Source organism: Schistocerca gregaria, chromosome 6, assembly GCF_023897955.1.
Source record: "Schistocerca gregaria isolate iqSchGreg1 chromosome 6, iqSchGreg1.2, whole genome shotgun sequence".
In the NCBI taxonomy this organism is placed as follows: Eukaryota; Metazoa; Arthropoda; class Insecta; order Orthoptera; family Acrididae; genus Schistocerca; species Schistocerca gregaria.
The window spans coordinates 108,353,872-108,371,311 of NC_064925.1; positions in this window are offsets into that span (position 1 = coordinate 108,353,872).

The following is a 17,440-nucleotide window of genomic DNA, read 5'->3' on the forward strand; positions in this document are numbered from 1 at the left end:
CCGTGCCTGTATTACTATTTGGTATGCTGTATTGCTTAAGCGATTCTCTCACTGCGCTGTTTCCTACCTGCCAGCGCTTTTCACCCTGGTTATGGGGCCTGAGATGAGCCGGTACTGGAGTGGCTGTGTATTGCCGGGTGCGTCTGCTCGGCGCGGCGCGACTCCGTCGTGCTTTGTATCGGGCAGCGCGAGATCAGACACCGTAACTAGCTCTGCGGACACCTTTCATGCCGCTTCTTCAGCTCCCTATGCTGAGTTTGCCTTTCCTTCTTTAACCTTAAGTCGTCTGTTCTTCTGTGCCTCAACTACCAAAATTCTGTCTAGTTCCTTGATCTTTAGTGGCTGGTGTTTGTGCCTCTGGTGATCCGAGTTCGATTCCTGGCCGCATCGGGATTTTTCTCCGCCCAAAGACTGGGTGTTTGTGTTGTACTCATCATTTTCGTCATCATTCGGGAAAGAGGCAACCCTGGACAGTGCAAATATTGGGAATTTGTACGGGCGCTGATAACCACATAGTTCAGCACCCCACAAACCAAATGTCATCTGTCATTATCTTGATCGTTAGTGCCGCTGGAATCCTGCGACATTAGAGACTAACTGCCCTTGATTCAAGCACTTGTTATGCTATGGTATATTTGCTGACTAATTCATTCTGTTACAAGGGATCTTCTTTAAAGATTGTAGTTCTGAAATTGTTTCGGGGCCCACTGTTGACTTGGTATTGCTTTAAATACAATTGTAAGTTCTTTTTTGCCTATTTCATTTTCTTAAATTCACAGGTTATCAGCATTGTATATGTGTCCGCCATTTCTTTAGTTGTTCTAATTGTCATTCAGCACTGCCTCAACTACACTGAATAGCCAAAGAAACATGTCAACCCCCTAATGTCGTGTAGCGCCTCCGCGAGCACGGAGAAGTGCCGCAACGCGACCAGCCGTGGGCTCGACTAATGTGTGAAGCATTGTTGGAGGGAGTTGACACCATGAATCCTGCAGGGCTGTCCATAAATCCATAAGAGCCCGAGGGGTGGAGGTTCCTTCTGAACAGCACGTTGCAAGGCATCCCAGATACTCTCAATAATGTCAGTTCTGAGGGGTGTGGAGGCCAGCGGAAATGCTTAAATTCAATATTTCCGGAGCCACTCTGCAGCAATTCTGGACGCATGGGACGTCGCATTGTCCTGCAGGAGTTTCCGCGTCCATCGGAATGCACAAGGGACATGAAAGGATGCAGGTGACCAGGCACCATGCTGACATCACCTGCCGGAGTCGTATCTAGACGTATCAGGAGTCCCATATCAATGCAACTGCACACGCCCCACACCGTTACAGAGCCTCCACCAGCTTCAACAGTTCCTTGCTGACATGCAGGGTCCATGAATTCCTGAGGTTGTCTCCATACCCGTACGCGTCCATCGCTCGATGCAATTTGAAACAAGACTCGTCCGACCAGGCAACAAGTTTCCAGTCATCAACAGTCCAATGGCGTTGTTGGCGGGCCCAGGTGACGCGTGAAGCATTGTGTCGTGCAGTCATCAAGCGTACAAGAGCGGACCTTCCGCTCAAAAAGCTCATATCGATGATGTTTCGTTGAATGGTTCGCATCCTGACATTTGTTGATGGCTCATAACTGAAACCTGCAGCAGTTTGCGGAAGGATTGCACGTCTGTCCCGTTGAACGATTCTCTTCAGTCGTTGTTGTTTCCGCTCTTGTATGATCTCTTTCCGACCGCAGCGATGTTGGAGATCTGATGTTTTACCGGATTCCTGATATTCACAGTACACTCGTGAAGTGGTCGTATGGGAAAATCCCCACTTCATCGCTGCCTCGGAGACACTGTGTCGCATCGTCCGTGCACCGTCTAAAACACCACGTTCAAACTCTGTTAAATCTTGATAACCTTTCATTATAGCAGCAGTAACCGATCTAACAACTGCATCAAACAATTGTTGTCTTATACAGGCGTTGCCGACCGCAACGCCGTATTCTCCCTGTTTACATGTCTCTGTATTTGAGTACGTACGCCTATACTAATTTCTTTGGCGCTTCAGCGTAAGAATTTTTAAATTTTTGGTCCTCCTATTTTTAAAAAACAAATTGGATTGTGAAACACAATATTTGGAGCTGTAATGCCGTTTAATGCTTTGTAGTTGTTCGAATTCTTTGGGACAAATTAGTCCTTTTTCCTTTGAGATTATCTCGTTGAAAATCAATTCAAATTGTGAGAAATGATAAAAGATGTCGTAAGCGGGCTTTGCCTTTCACGAGGAGTTCCAGTCTTTGTCCTGTTTCTGGGAACTTCTTCAGTATTGTAAGAAAAATAGGTAACACCACTGCAAGTTCTTAAAGTTAAATCCCAGCCCAGTAAACTGCACAGACGGAGAAAAATCCCAAAACCAAGATGGAGTTGTGCGAGGTTATCCAAAGCTGGTAGGCTTGTTTCTGCGTCTGAAAGAAGACGTCTACCTAAATTTCGCACCACCTGTATGAGAGGGGCGCCAATACGAAGACGCAAATCAGGTTTGCTTTAACTACGCGCTCTAACGGTCGTGAGCGTTAATTAACTTTAGGATTAGACGTAGTGAGATGATGTTAATCAAGAATGCCTTTAAGACGACAAAGACGAGATTACCAAGGGCTCACTGAGTTTGAGCGAGGTCGTGTAATACGGCTACGAGAAGCTCAATGTTCCTTCCTACTGCAGAAGGACTTAGTCGGAATGTACCCACTGTACATTGAGAGGTGGTATACCTTTACGATGCACACAGTGACTTACCCCCTCTCATATTTATATCATACCCTGAGTAATTAAATTTGGGGAAACATAGCTGAGTATGATCATTACAAGGCTAGTATTGGGAAGCCACAAGATCTGAATATTTTCCTCTCTAATTGCACCTGGTGAAAAGTTGCTATTCTTTCACACAAGGACTTCCCACTCAACGTCTCTCGGCACCTGGATGGTCCGGTGACAGGCGGGTTCTGCAGATCGTGAAAGGGTTATGCCGACAGGTGTGAGGGAGTCGATTGGATAGTGTCCAGACGCTGACATTGTCATAAGAGGGGGGGGCGGCACGCTCACAGGGGCCTCAAGGAGAGGTTGGGGTTAGAGATTCCGTTACTTCGCAGAAACTTTGTGAAAACACTTTCTGACGTGCTATGAGCGAGGCGTGGGAATGACTTGTGTTCCCAGGCAGTCTTGGCGGGCAAAATCATAAGTGTGATTGGGTTGCTAAGGGGATAACTCCGTGACGTAGCAAACTCGGGGCAGAAATTGGCGCCAAGTATCGCCATTGGTAGAATAGTAGTTCTTCGGCAATAGAGTGGAGTTTTCCGTTGGTTTTCGAGTTGCTGATTGGCACATTTAACCACGGCCACTGTCGTGGGAGCCCTAATGTTCTGTGTTCGGCTTGTACGGGTGCTCTTGAGAGGGTTTCTCTCGCCTTTCGCTGGAAGCAGGTTACAAGACTGAGCTCTCGCTGCTGTGGATAACCTGCCTTCCGTTGGCTGTCTGATATACTTTCACTTAATTGTAACTGTTTCGGGAAGTAGCTGAAGTTTCGACTTCAACGTAACTTTCCAAGTGCAGTTGGCAATAGAGCGTTCTGCGTACAAGCGGCCTATGTTGTCCGTCTTGAGCAGTTTTGGCTAAAGTTGACTTTATCGGAGTTACTGTGTGACTTCGCTTGTTAAAATCAATTACTGTACCGTCAGTGATTGTGTGGCGAGCCTTCTTCGTCTCCCTCAGAGGCATTTGTATTGCTAGGAAGTCTTTAGTCTGGAACAACCAGACCAGGATAATTTGTTTTGGGCTATACTCGAGACATTATCATCACCACGACGGGAGGTCGACGCAACCAGCCATCGTCTCCAATACGCCAGATCATGTCCTTGCAGTTAAGAAGACAGCCTCGTAATGTATGTCCGCATCACTGGCAGATTAGTGATTTTCCTAGGTGATAATCAAAGCTCAGCAGAGCGCGCCTGTTCCCGTCTTTTCCAACGTGGTTCTGTCTTGGGTGTTCCTTGTATGAGTTCTCAATACCGTAGCAGCAGTCAATGTTGGGTTGGCTGGGTGTTTCTCTTAAGATCTGAGTTGCATGGAATTGGCTACCCATACCACTTGGTCATAAATGTCACAAGCTAGTTTATGGACAACATCACCTTCACAGCATTTATTTGAATTTCCAATTGGACATGTTGTAAATGTTTCATGTGTTTTGTTTATTATTTTGAGTTTAGCCGTAATAAATCAAATTGTTATTTTGTACAGAAATTTTATTCTGTAGATTGGTAGAGCAACCCTTTCATTTCTCACTACGTTAATGAAACTTTCCTTTATCAAATTCATTTCTATCAAATTAAATTATTACAGGTGCCAAACTCTTTTCTACTCCACCTGCAGGGTCGACTACAGTCAATCGCGTTTCTTCTTAATATATGTGCAACAGCAAAAGTCGGAGTTGGGAAAGAGTGGGGGGGGGGGGGTTAGAGCATTTTTTCCATATGAAGTTTCTCGAAGAATTTAGTGTTACATACACTGCTAGCCCCGGCACCTCGCAACATAATTACGGGTAACGGTTATCAGGGGAAGGTACGCTCACAAGAATGCTGGGCTTCGTGGCTCTACCGAGAGAGAAGACCGTAGTGTTTGTCGTATGGGTGTGGCGCATCGTAGTACATCTGAAGCAGCAATTGGAGCAACAGTTGGCACCTCAGTGACACAAAGAACTGTTACAGATCGGTTGCTTCAAGGACAGCTCGGAGACAAACGCCCTGTATCGTCAATTCCTCTGACTCCAAACCTCCACCATTTGTGACTTCACTGATCTGAAGCTCTCACTGGAGGGCGGACAGAAAGTCTATTGCCTTTTCTAATAGCTGAGTCTGCCTCCGCTGCAGCGATGGACGTGTGTTAGGAGGAAGTCGGGCGAGCGCCTGCGACCGACGTACAGGGTAATTCTTATCGAACTATTTGAAAAAGAAACGCAAATTAGTTAGAAGTTACTGCGTGCATACACTATATTCGGATTTAGGTTAAGACGTGTTTAATATGCCTGTCATTATTGGCAATGATGTGACGCAGACGACTACCGAAATTCTGCGTGACTCGCTGAAGTCTCGAAAAATCTACGCTGCCGATGATCTTCTGAATGGCTGTTTTCAGCTCAGCAATGGTTTTGGGGTTTTTGCTGGGGTTATAGCTCCATAAAAAGGAGTCGAGGGATCGAGCTCCCTTTTACACGAACCACATCTTGTCGAAATCAGGGTCACTTTGGATAATGAGGGTGAAATCATCTTCCAAAACCTTCACTACCGTTCGGTAGTCACAGTCCGTTACTGGTCATTGCACACCACACTGTCACCTGTTGAGGGTGAAGAGACTTCTAGATGGCGACAATTTTGCTTGTTGACGAACCAGTCCAAATAAAAGTGGGCTTCGTCGCTAAACCCAACCGTATTCACAACAAAATCCTGTTTGTCATTTCTGTAAACAGTAGTGTTGGCGAAACACAACCCCTGTTCCGTGGCCCTGGGATTTAATGGCTGATGGGTTTGAATTTTATGTGGGAAGAGATGCCGGTCTTCAACATCAAGTTGTCGCAGCGTCTCCCGGTTGAGTCCCACCTGTTGTGCAGCTCGTCTGATCGATTTCCTGGGGCTAGTGTGAAACACAACACGTGTCTTCTCGATGTTTTCAGGCGTTTTTACTCTTGCTGGACGACCGACATCACCAACACTTTTATTACGAACACTGCCCTTTCTCTCAAACTTGCGAATCAAATTCGTGCTTGTTAGCTTGTGCTTGTGAGGTCCGTGCTTGTTGGACCGGTTGTCGTCTGTCTAAATTCGGTCGCAAACTTCTTCTGAGTCGCTGCTGAGTAGTTGTTGCTCGCATAATAGGCCTTCACAAGCGCTACGCACTTAGGCAAACTGTGTCATTTCCAAAAGCATCTGACCGACAACAACAAGGTGCGTGCGCATGCGTATTGCGAATACTAATTCCCATCATGCCTCGCGGCCAACTCTGTAGTTTGATCGTCTTAACGCAAACCGTTCAGAACTTATGACGATTTTATTTCATATAGTTCAATAATTGGCTCTGAGCACTATGCGACTTAACTTCTGAGGTGATCAGTCGCCTAGAACTTAGAACTACTTAAACGTAACTAACCTAAGGACATCACACACATCCATGCCCGAGGCAGGATTCGAACCTGCGACCGTAGCGGTCGCTCAGCTCCAGACTGTAGCGCTTAGAACCGCACGGCCGGCGTTCAATAATTGTCACCCTCCGTCTGCCGTCTAGTCACTGGTCATACACCTGGGATTATGTTGTTGGGTGTTACTGCACTCTTGTGAGTCTGGTGATTTGACCTGTGTGCTACTATTTATAAACAGCACTCTAAGGAATGTTTTCCAGTGGGATTCGTCCACATCCTGCTGTCGTACCCCCAACATGATGTACTGAGTGTCGACACGTCTTGGCCTGCTCTGTCACCAGTTATGTCTCCAACTGAGCACGTGTTATCGGAAGACAACACCAGCGTCATCCACAACTAGTGGAAACCGTCCCTGTATTGACCGACCTAGTGTAAAAGATTTGGAACTTAGAACTCCATTCCACAAACTGACATCCGGCACTTTTACGACACAATGCATGCACGTTTACATGCTTGCATTCAACATTGTGGTGGTTGTACTTGGTATGAGGGTTGTCCAGAAGGTAAGTTCCGATCTGTGGTACAATGGAAACCACTGGGAAAAGCTTTGTACAGGTGTGTTGGGCAGTGTCTCTAGTATGCCCGTCGATGGTGTCGCGTCGCTCTTTTCAGTTCTGAATGAACAGTAAGCACATAAAGATCCGTAGGGAATAGTGTCTCCCCCCCCCCCCCCCTTCCCCCCGTATGAGGGCCTGCTTAGAGATTTCGCCTGTGTCATGCTGCCCGCATAACACAACTGTCGAGCAGTTCCTTCTTCACGCCAATTCTCGGCCGCACACGGCAGGGGCAATGAAGACGCTCCTGCAGCGTTTCCGATGAGAAGTTTTTTATCACCCATTAATATAGTCCGTAATTGGCTCCCCCTGAGTCTCGCCTTTGCTCACAAGAACCATTGTCTATGAAGACAAAATTTTTCCACATACAACGAGCTGCAGACCAGTGCAGATAACTGGCCGAAAGCACAGGCGTCTGCTTTCTATGATGAAGATATTAGAAAGTTGATACACTATGACAAAACTCGAAGTTGGAGCGGCGACTATATAGAGAAGTAGATGGAAGGTGTACCAACCTCTTGCAAATAAAATGTTTCTGGTTTTTTCTGTGGTTTCCGTTTCGCGACCGATCGGAAGTTACTTTCTGGACAAACCTCGTATTAAAGTATGAGCATTTCACATTGGCAATGGCTCGTCTCTAGCTTATTTTAACCTGTGAACCTGCAACTTTAATCACTTAAATATGTCACCTAGGCAAATGTATTTCTGAAATTGCATTATTCTGCGTTAATTATATCTTAGTTTTGGATTATTCTTCCCATCATTGTGTAATATGTTCGGGTTAATGGTTGATGCATGGCCTTTTCCATTAAACTCAACCTGTTCTCTGTAGTTAATCAAATTGTTTTCATTCTTTCCATTTGTCTGGTAGATAATTGAGTTTGAACAGTATAGAATAAATTAATAAAAGTTTCAATGAAGTTCCAGCGCAGCGTAATGTATTGAAAGCAGCATTTTCAATATCATGAAAGATCTGATCCAACGTTCAGCTTGTCTTTCTCCTTGACAACGGAATACAACATTTGCTCTAATTTTAGATGTATAAAATTAAATGTGATGGATATCAGAGATCTTGTGTAGGATAGACAGCGAGGGCGTTTAAGACCTTCTTTATTGAGCAATTGCTCAATAAAGACCGTGAAAATCCATATGTCATATTTCACACAGTGTCTTAAAGTTGCAAAAACGCGCTCTTCCTCCACCATCTCTACTGAATATAGGAACTTTCTATGCAGCTGACAAGGGCTGAAATTAATCTCTTCGGAGAGCTTTAAATATATAAACATTCCAGCCTAAATGCTGAAGATTTGTTTAGTGGACATGTGCCACTTCATATCGTATTGCCAATTTATTTAAGAAACATGACGTCAACGCATCCCTTACCAGCAATAATGTGACCAAGCTGTTTTTTTATACATAATAAGAGGCTTACAATTGCTCGCACTGAAACATAGACACTATTTTGATTGTGCAGCACAGATATTTCCTTACGCGTACGGTTTCACGTGATTCTTTCCGATAATATCTTAAATCTTTCAGAACAGTGTGTACTATCGTCTTTTATTGCGTTAATGTATTTTATGCACACTCTGTTAACTGTGGTGGCAGTTTCTAGGCACTATATAGATTTTCGGGCATGGTGGTCTTGCGGTAAAGCGTATGTTTGGAAACCGCGACGCGGAATCGAATCGCGATCGGATCACGAATTTTTTAGTCTTTGTTTTAACAAAATCTTCATTTCTCAACGATATGGGTAGTCTCTAGAATCGGTTAAACATTAAACTGTAGGTCCAAATTCCCTAGTGGATACCTTTGGTAGTTTAGGAATATGCATGTCGCCGGCCGCAGTGGCCGTGCGGTTCTAGGCGCTTCAGTCTGGAAACGCTCGACCGCTACGGTCGCATGTTCGAATCCTGCGTCAGTCATGGATGTGTATGATGTCCTTAGGTTAGTTAGGTTTAAGTAGTTCTAAGTTCTAGGCTGCTGATGACTTCAGCTGTTAAGTCCCATAGTTCTCAGAGCCATTTTAACCATTTTGAACATGCAAGCCGCTGAAGTGGCGTCCAATTGGAAGACTTTAATCAGTGCATTCAGCTATACGAATAATTCTTTAACTTTCACTGCTTGTCTTCCTAAAAAGTTGCCGGCTAGAGTGGCCGAGCGGTTCTAGGCGCTTCAGTATGGATCCGCGCGACCGCAACGGTCGCAGGTTCGAATCCTGCCTCGGGCATGGATGTGTGTGATGTGTTAGGTTAGTTAGGTTTAAGTAGTTCTAAGTTCTAGGGGACTGATGACCTCAGATGTTAAGTCCCATAGTGCTCAGAGCCATTTTTTTCCTAAAAAGTTGATATGAAGGGAATGTTAAAACATTTTACTAGCGAACAAATATTTGTACGTTACATTGTAATTAGCACTTATATGAGCTCACAGGCACACTTTCCGCATGCGATGTGAGCAAACACTGTGACCTCTCGCATGTTCCACTCGACGACAGAGAAGCCTTCGTGCAGCCAATTCGCCTTGTCTGGTATTTCTGCAAACTCGTTCCCGGCTGCCAGCCTCGTCTTCAAGACGTTGGAAGAACAACGTATTGCCGATGCACTATCTGCTCTTGGCGGCACCATCAACTTTAAATTAATCAAATTCTACACCAGCCTTTTGTTAGCCTCTTTAACATAAACTTCTTATTGACACATGATTGCCAATAGAGCCCTTTCGTTTCTCTCTTCATTACGCCTTAGTCATACATCTTCCATGATTTTATAATGTTTTTGCTGCCTCCGTACCTACTTAACTCTGTGTGTAAGCGTAATCAATTCACTCTAACTCATCATTTTGTGGTACACTACGTAAATTTAGTGATATTTCACCTTACTGTGGATCATTCAAGAAGGTATGTAATTTTTTCCGAAATAGCATTTTCAAATCAGAAAATTAAAAAAATTAATATCTTTTTTTATCACTTTGGGATTCTTAATCGTCCAATAGTAATTTGACGTGGGCTCGGCCTTGGTACAAGCCAGTAACCTAGAACTTAAACCTAACCAACCTAAGGACACCACGCACATCCATGCCCGAGGCAGTATTCGAACCTGCGACCGTAGCGGTCACGCGGTTCCAGACTGAAGCGCCGAGAACCGCTCGTCCACTCCGGCCGGCGTACTATGTTCTTTGTAATAAGTTTCTTGTATTTCACACACAATTAAAGTGATCTTTTAACTACTTCTTCTTAAATTTCGTCTTTTTTCTTAAATTTCTTCTTCTTTCTTAAATTTTGTTTACTTCCGAAGATCACAGGTTAATGTATCGAAAACGGGAAAGCGAAAAAGGTGTTTCAAATGCGCAGCTGGTGATTGATCCTGCCAGCCTTCGGAATGAGATATGCCGGATAGAAAGCAGCACGAAATTTACCCAGAGAGAATGCTGTTAATATGTTGACAAAAACTGATCATCAATCTAGATCAATTTATGCCAAAGCACTGAGTTTTTAAGGGTTTAATTGCTATTTATTTTTTATCAATCTAACAGCCAGTGACATTTTCCTAGTCACAAAAGTAGAGGTACAGTTATTTTTAAATGAGAGCATGTCGAAGGTACGTATCAGGATCTCCACGTGCACCAATATGTGAACGTCGCCCTGTGGAGAGCGCGAAATTCATTAAACAGGCTCTGGTAGACTAATTCCTTTTCCTCATTTTCTTTATTTATTGCTACTGAATTTTCACACGCCGCCTAGGTACAATAACAAGTTACGTTAAATCTGTTGTCACAAATTTTTAATTGTTTCCACAAGTATTTTGGTCCATACAGCTATGCTAAATATTGCATTAATAAATAGCAACTACGTTACTTATGGTAATATGTAATCTATACGCTAAAACTATGTTAATATAATTTTATTTTCTGTGCTCCGTCACAGAAAAATTCTTTACCATATATTTCCTGGATTTATTATACCACATTTCAATGTTTCTGCCACAATATCTCCCTAATGCGAGGGGCGTGGAAAGATATGCAAATGTTGCTACACCTGTCACTCATTATCTCGATTATAGTGGGTGGTGGAAATGCTGCCACATGTGATTTTAAATAAAACAGTTATAAAACGATCCTCCAGCCAGAGTCTGTTTTATTTATAACTACTTACCTCTCAATCAGTTTCAGCTCTTAGCCGGGTGACTTGATCTAAGTTTCCAATTGTTGGAGCTAGTGCATGTTTTGCTGTTGTACTGAACTGTTTGGCGATCATTTGAGGATGTGTGCATATGGAGCACAACCAGAAATCTCCATCTCTCCTCTCAATGCTACGCTTCACTGCTAGTTTATCCTATGCTCCTCTTCCCGTCTCCTTGGACTTTGGGGACAGATCCCCTGGAATTACCTTATGACAAATCTCCACAACCGTCACGGGTAGCTGGCTATGACATCCAAGGAAAAGCACATAACGCTTTACGTCTTAAGGGGCTACTTCCTTTCCCTCATAGTGCGTTTTCCGTCTGTCATAATCAAAACTCACTCACGAAATCCGATACTGACATACCTTCTGTAACCTACATCTACATTTATACTCCATAAACCACCCAACGGTGTTTGGAGGAGGGCAGTTGACGTGCCACTCTCGTTACTTACCTTTCCTGTTCCAGTCGCATATGGTTCGCGGAAAGAACGACTGCCGGAAGTCCTCCGTGCGCGCTAGAAACTCTCTAATTTTACATTCGTCTTCTGCTTGGGAGGTATAAGTAGGGGGAATCAATATATTCGATAACTCATCCAGAAACTCACCCTCTCGAAACCTGGACAGCAAGCTACACCGCGATGCAGAGCGGCTCTCTTGCAGAGTCTGCCACCTGAGTGTGCTGAACATCGCCGTAACGCTATCACGCTTACCAAATGACCCTGTGACAAAACGCGACGCTCTTCTTTGCATCTTCTCTATCTCCTCTGTCAACCCGACCTGGTACGGATCCCACACTGATGAGCAATACTCAAGTATAGGTCGAACGAGTGTTATGTAAGCCACCTCCTTTTCTAAGGACTCCCCCAATGAATCTCAACCTGGCACCCGCCTTACCAACAATTACTTTTTTATGATCATTCCACTTCAAACCGTTGCGTACGCATACTCCCAGATATTTTACAGAAGTAACTGCTACCAGTGTTTGTTCCGCTATCATATAATCACACAATAAAGGATCCTTCTTTCTATGTATTCGCAATACATTACAATTGTGAATGTTAAGGGTCAGTTGCCCATGCTATTGTCCACAATCCTCGTGAAATGAACTTATACCTTATTTTCACGTATGTCGGTCGCCACCACGTGCTGGAGTTCCATGTTTGTCTCTTTAGGACAGCGATTACCTTTCACCCAGCGGGTGTGGCTTCGCGCCATCGCGGTGACTGAGTCCGGAGGTACTGAGAGCGCTGCAGCGGGAATAGACGCGGCCGTTCGACATTCCTGGGCGGCGCGCGCATATCATTTCCAGCACATAAAAGCGGGCGGCGCCTCCTCAACATTCATATCGAGTGCCTCCCGAACGCTCACAATACCCTCGTCGCTCTCTCCCTGCTCTCACCAAACTGACATTCCACGCCCTCACTATTGTCGAAGGCGGCTCTCATCAACATTTTCTTACGATGCCGGCTCCAACAGGCGGGCCTATACTTAAACAGAGAAAACCAATACGTGAATTTGGAATCACAGGTAACGGGGGAGGAGGACGATCTTAGTGTTTAACGTCCCGTCGACAACGAGGTCATTAGAGACGGAGCGCAACCTCGGGTGAGGGAAGGATGAGAAAGGAAATCGGCCGTGCCCTTTCAAAGGAACCATCCCGGCACACAGGTAACGATCAATACTAATGGTCTTGTACAAATTCCTCTTTACCCAGTCGTTGTGAAACGTCCCCTTAGAAAAGTTAATGAAATGACTGTGCTCATAAACCTCTTACATTATTTACTTTTCAAACAGGTGAGCAAAACTGAACGTACTCAGACATTACTCTATTTATTCTGATCAGCACTAAACTGACACACAATATTTTTAGCTCAACGCAATCTGCCTTTCAATAATCCCTACAAGAGAATGGCCCTGACTAACATTAACCTATACTTTTCACAAATCACTTACCTCACAAAAATCGTCGTTACTCGAACTACGTCAACACAGCGAGCGCCACTACTGCTAGCTAAATAAAAGATTCAAACTACTGAAGGCACTAACTACTGATAGGCATAGTTAGCAAATGAAAGGATATATATCAGTTCATGACATCCACTCTTACAAATTTACTGTCTCTGATGGACACACGTCCAGATCATCCGCTCTCGAAACTCCGCCATCTCTCTCCCCACCACTGCTGGCGCCTCACCCCCAACTGCGCAACGCTACGCTCTGTTCATATCCAGCTGCCCAACGCTATTGCAACAATGCCGAACAGCCACAGACTGCACACAGCACAGCCGGTGATTATCATACAGAGCGCTACGTGGCGTTACCAACATAAAAATCTAAACAGCCTACTTACAGTTGTAAATGATGACAATGAAACCTAAATTTTACGTTGATCCGCCTCAAGAAATATTAGTGCCTTTACTTTTTCAGCTTTTTGTAAAGACGTAACGAACTGACAGCACGTTTTCGAAACATTGTAAGGAAAGACAACGTATGGGTTTCTTCAGTGGTCATGCGAGACACAGCTGGCCCTCCTTGTGCGTGATATACAACAGGCTCTAGATACCGCCTCCCAGGTTGATGCTGTATTTCTCGACTTTCGAAATGCGTTCGACTCAGTTCCGCACTGTCACTTGCTCAAAAAAGTGCGCGCTTAAGGTCTATCCGAGGACATATGCAGTTGGATAGAGAGTTGTCTAACAGACAGGGAGCAGTATGTCGTCCTGAACAGGGTGATTTCAACAGAAACAAGCTTAGCTTCAGGTGTGCCCCAGGGTAGCGTAATAGGTCCTCTGCTTTTCACGATTTACGTAAACGATCTGGTTGATGGTATTGACAGCGGCCTTAGACAGTTTGCCGATGATGCTGTAGTCTATAAGAAAGTAGTATCGCACGAAATTTGTGAACAAATCAATGAGGATTTGCAGAAAATAAATGCGTGGTGTAGTGACTGGCAGTTATCTCTCAATATCAGTAAGTGTAACCTGCTGCGTATAACAAGGTGAAAATCCCCATTAATGTATCAGTACAAAATAAAGGATCAGTCTCTGGAAGCGGTAACATCAGTCAAGTATCTGGGTGTTACTATTCGAAATGATCTCAAATGGAATGATCAGATTACACAAGTAACAGGTAATCAAACTCTAGATTGTGGTTTATTGGTAGAATCCTGAAGCGATGCAGTCCTTCAACAAAGGAAATAGCTTACAACACGTTAGTTCGTCCAATCTTAGAGTATTGTTCGTCTGTATGGGACCCTCACCAGTTGGGTCTGATTCAAGAGGCTGAAAAGTTCCAAAGAAGTGCGGCAAGATTCGTGACTGGTACATTTAGCCATCGCGAGAGCGTTACAAATCCCATAGAAAGTTTGAAGTGGGACCAACTTGCAGACAGACGGCGCGCTAACTGAATTCCGAAATCTGATCTTCACCGGGGATGTAGAGCATATATCATTACCACCAACTTTCAAATCGCGCAGTGATCACCAGTGAAAGAAAAGGGAAATTAGAGCTCGTACTAAGGCGTTCAGGCAGTCGTTTTTCCCTCGAACGATTCGAGAGTGGAACAGAGTGGGGGGCGGGGGGGGGGGAATATGACTGTGGCGAGAATTGTGCCCTCCACCACACACCGCTTGGTGGGTAGCGGTGTTTCATTACAATAGCTATTTAAGATCTTACATATAGGTAGCTGCGGATCCAAGTATTTGGGAGAGGATCGTGACCGCCCCCCACCCCCTCAAAAAGAACTTTTAAGCAGAATATTTTATTTTTTCACATACAGGGTGCTAGATAGTGATATGAGGGCAGTTTGTAGTTTGCGGAATCACTGCAGGACGTCATCGCCAGCGTTACGAGGTTTACGCGTAGTAATAGGTCATCTTTATAAGGGAATGGGCAACGGCCTTGCCGCAGTGGTTACACTGGTTCTGGTGAGATCAGCGAAGTTAAGCGTTGTCGGGCGTGGTCGGCAGTTGGATGGGTGACCATCCAGGCCGCCATGCGCTGTTGCCATTTTTCGGGGTGCACTCAGCCTCGTGATGTCAATTGAGGAGCTACTCGACCGAATAGTAACGGCTTCGGCCAAGAATACCATCATAACGACCGGGAGAGCGGTGTGCTGACCCCACGCCCCTCCTGTTCGCATCCTCCACTGAGGATGACACGGCGGTCAGATGATCCCGGTAGGCTATTCGTGGCCTGAGGGCGGAGTGCTTCATAAGGGAACACGTGTTCGCGTCAGTGTTCTGGGTCGAGATCTGTGGTGCTGACATCTCCGTTCCCGTGCACTTATTTGTAAAAATGAATGAAATCGAGATCCGAGCAATGATTAAGTATTTCGTAAAGAAAGGTAAGAAAACAAAAGAAATTAATGCCGATTTTCATAACGCTACTCCTGCGTATTCAACAGCTGCCAAGTGGCCAACGAGTTTAATGTAAGTCATCAGGCTTTCGTGGCCGTTATCACTAAAGTTAAAATCTTCTGCGCCGTTAGGCCTCGTCATATTTCCTCTAACATAATCTACTGAAGGACCCCTCTGGTGGGATCTTCTCCAGGATCTTTCAAACAATAGTGGACACCGGAAGAACCTAAAAAAGATCTCAGCAGATGGTTCGAAACGTCGATTATTTTAGAGGAAATATGACGCGCGCTAACGACCGAGATTTTAGCTTTAGTAAACGAGTTTAAATTTCGTCAGGATAGATTAGATGATTGCCCACGTAGTGGTCTGTCAAGATGTTCCTTAAAAGTGCATAAATGGTCGTACAGAATCGCAGACTGAAATGCGAGAAATTGTTGAAGCTGTAGGGATGTCATCTGAACGGACATATCACATTTTAACAGTGGAATTACGTATGAGAAAATTGTGTCCTACGTGGCTGCCGAGTCTTAACATAGGATCAGAAACGCATTGGTATCGATATCTCCGAGCAACCTTTGACCCTTTCTCAGAGCAACGAAGAAGATTTTTTTGGGCCAGGTTGTGACAACAGATGAAACTTGGGTCTACTACTGTATCCCAGAGACAAGACAAGCGTCAAAGCAATGGTAACATGTTGAATCAGAAAGGAAACAAAAGTAATACGGTTGGCTGGAAAGTCCGTGGCGTCAGTTTTCTGTGATGAGAACGGGATTCTGCTGATAGTTTACGTGACAATACTACGCCAACCTTATGGTCCAACTGCGGCAAAAGATACGTGAAAAAAATGCCAGGTGTGGCAACGAAAAATGTCATCTGCCATCAACACATGCCTGTATACAAGTGCGGTTGCCATGCCAAAAATTGGTGAATTAAAATACGAATTGTTTTTCCACTCCCGCCTTATTCGCCCGAATTGCCTCCAGCAGACTTCCATCTGTCCCCCATGCTCAAAATTTTCCTCAGTGGATTTCTCAAACTAATCTCGTAAGTACAGATGAAAGGGACGAGTACACGACAATGAAACAATCAAATAATGAATTTTGATCTGAAAAACAATAGTTTCCTCAACAAGGCATATGCGGAAGGGCTGGCATGTCTGTGTTACAGCACGGTTACTGTCTAAGGTTCCATTTATTTAGAAGCGCCATAACTGAGGCGTAAGTTACAAAAGGACAACGTGTCCGCTTTTGACTGTATCATCATTTCCGAGATCTACTGGTAAATAGCTTCTCGGGTCGCCCGATTCAAAGAGTTATATTTATTTTTGTGCAGATATTTAAAAGTTTTGTTGTATTCCACACCTGTTGGTAGTGTTGATTTACTGCGTGGCTGGTTGTCAATGCACTCCGTACACGCATAGGGTTTTCAGACCTACACGGGCGTCGATGAGGAAGTGATACACCTGATACAATGTGACTGATTGTCCTCAACTGCGTATCTACAGATCAGATCCTCGGGGACTCGCTTGTAAGGTGTTCTTGTACTCAAAAGCTCACGTCACCAATTTGACGATATATTAACAAGATATAAGCCCGAGAAATTCATCCCGCGCGAAAATTGTAGCCATAATTTTAACATTAAGCAGTTATGACTGAGGCGTGGGTCAGCTTAAGAAAAACAAGGCAATAATTACGAATAAAACACAAATTCTGGCTTGTAATATCCAACACATTGTATTTAACAATTGTATAACAACAACAAACTGCTGTTACCCCAGAATAATATGCATAATTACCCTTAGAATCTGAAACATTACTAAACAGACAAAATGTCTAGGAGTGTCAAACCCCACCCCGAACAATAAATAATTTTAAAGCCCTCTTTACACGAATCTTAAGAACGAGACAAACAATAAATGACTTACTGAGAAAAACTTCCACAGAAGAAACCTTTTATGATATAACAGCAGAAACAACTCACATTTTCTCTTTCTGAATAAGGTATTAAAAAGCCAGTAAAATGAAAGGCATCTTTCAGGTATTACGAAATTTCGGTGACAGGGAATGGCACATCAGGGGTGTACGGAACCTACAGCTCAGAGCAAGCCTGAATGACAGCTGAAAGGAAC